The sequence below is a fragment of the Palaemon carinicauda genome, unplaced genomic scaffold (assembly GCF_036898095.1).
Source record: "Palaemon carinicauda isolate YSFRI2023 unplaced genomic scaffold, ASM3689809v2 scaffold218, whole genome shotgun sequence".
Lineage (NCBI taxonomy): Eukaryota > Metazoa > Arthropoda > Malacostraca > Decapoda > Palaemonidae > Palaemon > Palaemon carinicauda.
The window spans coordinates 70,790-77,885 of record NW_027169788.1 but is presented as its reverse complement, the minus strand read 5'-3'; positions in this window follow the sequence as shown (position 1 = coordinate 77,885).

Sequence of the window (7,096 nt, the reverse complement as noted above, 5' to 3'; positions counted from 1 at the left end):
CGGCTGCACTGTTCACAAATAATTCACTTTGATCTCTTGCTATTACTATAGTCATTGTATCTTAAAAGGGAAGGGCAGACCTCCCACCTGGGGAAGACTTCCCATATAGATGACTCAGAAGTTTGTATCCGCTTAGGAATAGACTACAAATCTTATATAATTTGTATTTTTCAATATTTAACTTAGCCGGTGATTATATAGCTGCAACTCTGTTGCCCGACAGACAACTCTACGGTAAAAACTCGCCAGCGATCGCTACACAGGTTGCGGGTTTGCCCAACAGTGCCATCTGTCGTACAGATACCCAGTACTCAATGTAAACAAAGACTCAATTTTCTCTCTGTCGAGCTATCGACAAGACGTACTTACTCGCTGTTGCTAAACTGGAGTTTTTTCACAACTAATTGGTGAAGTACTTTATTCTAGTTTTGAGCTTTCGCTATGCAGGTGTTTTATCTTCATCTTAAATCTTGAACTCGTTTTGGATAGATTTAATTATGGTGACAAAGAGAGTATGGACTTTCTTTCACTTTTAAATGGCCGACCCTTCCCTTAGACGGAAGTGTGTTTAGGCTTTTAGTAATTATATCACGTTATAGATTTTCCTCTATATATTTTATATCTCTCCGCCTTTATTAGGCCTCTTCGATTAACTTTCCATTTATTATAAACATATAAAAATAATTTTTCAATATTAATCTTACCCGGTGATCATGTAGCTGCAACTCTGTTGCCCGACAGAAAAAACCTACGGTCGGGATACGCCAGCGATCGCTATACAGGTGGGGGTGTACAACAACAGCGCCATCTGTCGAGTAGGTACTCAGGTACTTCTTGTCAACAAGAACCAATTTTCTCTCTGTCGTGCCACCGGCAAGACCTACTTGATACGCTGTTGTTTCTGGAGTTGATTTCACGCTATTTGGTGATGTATTCTCTCTAGATATTAGCTTTCGCTGTACAGGAGTTATTATCATTACCTTATCAAGCTTTTTTGATTAGATTTGGATTATTTGTTGACGACTTGGATAGATTTTGGATTTCCCCCTTTGACCAATTCAAGATGTCTGACCATTCTCAAGTCCCCAAGTACAGGCAGTGTAGCGCTAGGGACTATTCTAGGCGTCTTCCGAAGGCCTCTATAGATCCTCACACCGTTTGTTCCAATTGTAGGGGTAAATCCTGTCAATTGGAAGATCGATGTGAGGAATGCGCTGGGCTTTCGGAATTCGATTTTAATGAATTCCTAAAGAATGCACGTAGGCTAGAGAAGGATAGGATCAGGAGGAGTTCGTCTCGCTCTTTTGATTTTTCCTCTCCCCATGCCCCACAACCTATTCCTTCCCCTGTAGTGGTGACTCCCGACCCTTCTACTAGCTCTCAGCAACCCTCGATGGCGGACATGATGCGTGCCATTCAGGCTCTTGGTGACAGAGTGGAGTCATTAGCGAATGACCGCAATCAACTCTTGGCCGATGTCAAAGAGTTGAAGGAGAAAAGTGCAGTGGGAAGTGTAGTGAGTGCAAGTGCTGTGAAAAGTGTCAGTGTCAGTGTTACGCATGAGGGTGCATCTGTTCGTGCCAGTCGTCCTCCCAGTCCGGGACCTCTTGCAAGCTCCCAAGCCCAGGGGAGAAGCAATGTCGAAGGACCAAAGGGTTCGACAGGCCTTGATCAGCGTACAGATGTACCCTCAGTGGTTGCGGACGTATCTTGCAGAGATCGTCCCACCCACAACCAGACGAGTGAGCCCATTCATTCCTCGTCTGCGGAAGTAGTTTCTCGTCAGAAACGCTGGACCAAGGTCTCATGACCTCTCAAGCGCAAGGTCCCTTCCGAGCGAGTCCAACGGCCCAGGTGTAGCCACTGGGTCAGTTCGGACTTGCCGCAGTCTTCCGAAGACTGCACACCTCCCAAGAGAGGTAGAGTTGTTCCGCAGCAGGCATTAACTCCGTCTGTTGCTGCACCATCCGCTGTAGACCCTAAGTGGTCTTTGCTGCAGTCTATGCAGACTCAGCTAGCTTCCTTCATGCAGGAGTATCGTGCTGAGAAGGTTGAAGCTGCTCCCGTTAACCCACAACCTGCCACGGTTGTGCGCTCAGCTGACACTGCGGCTTCCTGCTCCCACACTCCGGCTGTGAGAGCTCCACCACCGATGCGCAGTCGACCCTGCCAGACGCATGTTTACGTTAGCCGACATGCGGCACCCTCCGTTGACATGCGTGAGCTACCGCATCAGCAGTGGGAAGGTGCTGTCAAGCTGCCGTGTTTTGACGCAATGCGGCAGTCTCCGCAACCCACGGCAGTCCCCACCACGCACCTCCACTCCGCTTTTGTTGTTGCCAGCTCTCAGACTGACCAGCAGCGGCATGATGTTGGATCCAGTGCAGCTACGCATGCACCCGTGCTGCCGGATTCAGCCGTTCAGCTTTCTTCTACTCCTTTGCCACTTCCTCCTCAGCTTTCGGATGAAGGAATATCTGATGACGACGAAGCTGCTCATTTGGACGATCAACACTCCGACATAGACGAACCCAAGACTACGCCTCCCTCCTTAGACTTTAGGAAAGTCCTTGCTCTGTTTAGGGAGTTGTATCCGGACCAGTTTGTGTCTGCAGCCCCACGCTCACCTCCCTCTGAGTTCGCTTTAGGCATGCAGTCAGCAGCTCCTGCCTTTACGAAGCTCGTACTCGCGCGCTCTTCCAAGAGAGCTTTAAGGGTACTGGGAGAGTGGTTGCAGGCCAAGAAGCAACTTGGGAAGACGTCCTTCATCTTTCCCCCCACCAAGCTTGCTTCCAAATCTAGCGTCTGGTATGCCACGGGAGAAGATCTCGGCTTGGGAGTTCCTGCCTCTGCCCAGGGCGACTTCTCAAGTCTAGTAGACTCTCCCCGCAGACTGGCTATGAGACGCTCCAAGATTTGCTGGACCTTTTCGGACATGGACCATCTTTTGAAGGGAGTTTTTCGTGCTTTTGAGATCTTCAACTTCCTGGACTGGTGTTTGGGAGCGTTAAGCAGAAAGACCTCCCCTTCGGATAAGGACTCTGCCATGCTCATCATGTCATGCATGGACAAAGCCATTCGGGATGGGTCTGGCGAGCTTGCGGCTTCCTTCGTGTCTGGAGTTCTTAAGAAGCGAGATCACCTTTGCTCCTCCTTGTCGGCGGGGATCACACCATGTCAGAAGTCAGAGTTGATGTTTGCTCCGCTTTCCAAGTGTCTCTTTCCTGAAGAGCTGATCAAGAGGATTGCCGCCTCGTTGATCCAGAAGGATACCCATGACCTGGTGGCGTCATCCGCACGTAAAGTCACAGCTTTACCTTCCGTGCCTAGACCTAGGATGGACACACCAGCTTCTAGGTTCTTTCCGCCCTTTCGTGGCAGAACCTCCAGCAGAAGGGTTCCAAGTCCTCAAAAGGCAGAGTCTGACTGCCAACCTCTCCAGACAGCAGTGGGAGCCAGGCTCAAGAACTACTGGCAGGCCTGGGAGAACAGGGGTGCAGACGCACAGTCTGTGAAGTTGCTCAGAGAGGGGTACAGGATTCCATTCTTGCGCAAGCCCCCTCTAGCAACTACTCCCATCGACCTCTCTCCCAGGTACAGAGAGGAGGACAAGAGGCTAGCTTTACAGCAAGAGGTATCTCTCTTGCTACAAAAGGGAGCGGTAGTCATAGTCCGGGACCATCAATCCCCGGGCTTCTACAACCGTCTCTTCTTAGTAGCGAAGAAGACAGGAGGGTGGAGACCGGTGCTGGACGTCAGTGCTCTCAATGTCTTTGTCACCAAGCAGACGTTCTCCATGGAGACGACGAAGTTGGTGCTAGCATCGGTCAGGAAGGAAGACTGGATGGTCTCGTTAGACCTAAAGGACGCGTACTTTCACGTCCCCGTCCATCCAGACTCCCAACCTTTCCTAAGGTTCGTCTTTGGGAAGGTCGTTTACCAGTTCCAAGCCCTGTGCTTTGGCCTAAGCACGGCACCTCTAGTGTTTACCAAACTGATGAGGAATATTGCCAAATTCCTACATTTGGCAGACATCAGAGCCTCCCTCTATTTGGACGACTGGCTTTTAAGAGCTCCGTCAAGTCGTCGCTGTCTGGAGAATCTCAAATGGACTATGGATCTGACCAAGGAATTGGGTCTCCTGGTCAATATAGAAAAGTCCCAACTCGTCCCATCCCAAACTATAGTCTATCTAGGTATGGAGATTCAGAGTCGAGCTTTTCGGGCTTTTCCGTCGGCCCCCAGAATCAGTCAAGCCCAATAATGCATCCAGAGCATGCTGAAAAGGAACCGATGTTCAGTCAGACAGTGGATGAGTCTAATAGGGACGCTTTCATCGCTGGACCAGTTCATCGCGTTAGGGAGACTCCACCTCCGACCCCTTCAGTATCACCTAGCTGCTCACTGGAGAAAGGACATGACGCTAGAAGCGGTCTCAGTTCCTATATCCGAAGAGATGAAGTCTGCACTGACTTGGTGGAAGAACAGCATTCTTCTCAAGGAAGGTCTACCACTGGCTGTTCAGACCCCCGACCACCTTCTCTTCTCGGACGCATCGGACTCGGGCTGGGGTGCGACACTGGACGGTCGGGAATGCTCGGGCACGTGGAATCCGGATCAAAGAGCACTTCACATCAACTGCAAGGAGCTACTGGCAGTTCATCTGGCCTTGAGAAACTTCAAGTCCCTCCTTCTAGGCAAGGTAGTGGAGGTGAACTCCGACAACACTACAGCCTTGGCGTACATCTCCAAGCAAGGAGGGACTCATTCGAGGAAGTTGTTCGAGATCGCAAGGGACCTCCTCACCTGGTCAAGAGATCGAGAGATATCGCTTGTAACGAGGTTCATTCAAGGCGACATGAACGTCATGGCGGACCGCCTCAGCCGGAAGGGTCAGATCATCCCTACAGAATGGACCCTTCACAAGAATGTTTGCAACAGACTATGGGCCCTGTGGGGTCAACCCACCATAGATCTGTTCGCTACCTCGATGACCAAGAGGCTCCCAATTTATTGCTCACCGATTCCGGACCCAGCAGCAGTTCACGTAGATGCCTTTCTTCTGGATTGGTCCCATCTAGATCTTTATGCGTTCCCCCCGTTCAAGATTGTCAACAAGGTACTGCAGAAGTTCGCCTCTCACGAAGGGACAAGGTTGACGTTGGTTGCTCCCCTCTGGCCCGCGAGAGAATGGTTCACCGAGGTACTGCAATGGCTAGTAGACGTTCCTAGGACTCTTCCTCTAAGAGTGGACCTTCTACGTCAGCCGCACGTAAAGAAGGTACACCCAAGCCTCCACGCTCTTCGTCTGACTGCCTTCAGACTATCCAAAGACTCTCAAGAGCTAGAGGCTTTTCGAAGGAGGCAGCCAGAGCGATTGCCAGAGCAAGGAGGACATCCACTCTCAAGGTCTACCAGTCAAAATGGGAAGTCTTCCGAAGCTGGTGCAAGGCGAATTCAGTATCCTCAACCAGTACCTCTGTAACGCAGATAGCTGACTTCCTTTTACACTTAAGGAATGTAAGATCCCTATCAGCTCCTACGATCAAAGGTTACAGAAGCATGTTGGCAGCAGTCTTCCGCCACAGAGGCTTAGATCTTTCCACCAACAAAGATCTACAGGACCTCCTTAAGTCTTTTGAGACCTCAAAGGAGCGTCGGTTAGCCACACCTGGTTGGAACTTAGACGTGGTTTTAAGGTTCCTGATGTCAGCAAGGTTCGAACCGCTTCAATCAGCCTCTTTTTAAGATCTCACGTTGAAGACTCTTTTCCTCGTTTGCTTAGCAACAGCTAAAAGAGTCAGTGAGATACACGCCTTCAGCAGGAACATAGGATTTACATCTGAAATGGCTACATGTTCCTTACAGCTTGGTTTTTTGGCTAAAAACGAGCTCCCTTCTCGTCCTTGGCCCAAATCGTTCGAGATTCCAAGTCTGTCCAGCTTGGTTGGAAACGAACAAGAGAGAGTACTTTGCCCAGTAAGAGCTCTTAAGTACTATTTAAGACGTACAAAGCCATTACGAGGACAATCAGAAGCTTTATGGTGTTCTATTAAGAAACCTGCTTTGCCGATGTCGAAGAACGCAGTCTCTTATTACATCAGACTTTTGATTAGAGAAGCCCATTCTCATCTGAATGAGGAAGACCATGCTTTGCTGAAGGTAAGGACACATGAAGTTAGAGCTGTCGCTACTTCAGTGGCCTTCAAACAGAACAGATCTCTGCAGAGTGTAATGGATGCAACCTATTGGAGAAGCAAGTCAGTGTTCGCATCATTTTACCTTAAAGATGTCCAGTCTCTTTACGAGAACTGCTACACCCTGGGACCATTCGTAGCAGCGAGTGCAGTAGTAGGTGAGGGCTCACCCACTACATTCCCATAATCCCATAACCTTTTTTAATCTTTCTCTTGAAATGCTTTTTATTGTTGTTTTTGGGTTGTACGGAAGGCTAAGAAGCCTTTCGCATCCTGGTTGATTTGGCGGGTGGTCAAATTCTTTCTTGAGAAGCGCCGAGATTAGAGGTTGTGATGAGGTCCTTTAGTATGGGTTGCAGCCCTTCATACTTCAGCACCTAGGAGTCGCTCAGCATCCTAAGAGGATCGCTAGGCTCAGTAAGGAAGACGTACTTAAAAGGCAGAGTAATTGTTCAAGTCGACTTCCTTACCAGGTACTTATTTATTTTATGTTTGTTATTTTGAATAACTGCTAAAATGAAATACGGGATACTTAGCTTCTATTGTTAACATGTATGCTGGTCTCCACCCACCCCCCTGGGTGTGAATCAGCTACATGATCACCGGGTAAGATTAATATTGAAAAATGTTATTTTCCTTAGTAAAATAAATTTTTGAATATACTTACCCGGTGATCATGAATTAAAGGACCCTCCCTTTCTCCCCATAGAGACCCAGTGGACCGAGGAGAAAATTGGTTCTTGTTGACAAGAAGTACCTGAGTACCTACTCGACAGAAGGCGCTGTTGTTGTACACCCCCACCTGTATAGCGATCGCTGGCGTATCCCGACCGTAGGTTTTTTCTGTCGGGCAACAGAGTTGCAGCTACATGATCACCGGGTAAGTATATTCAAAAATT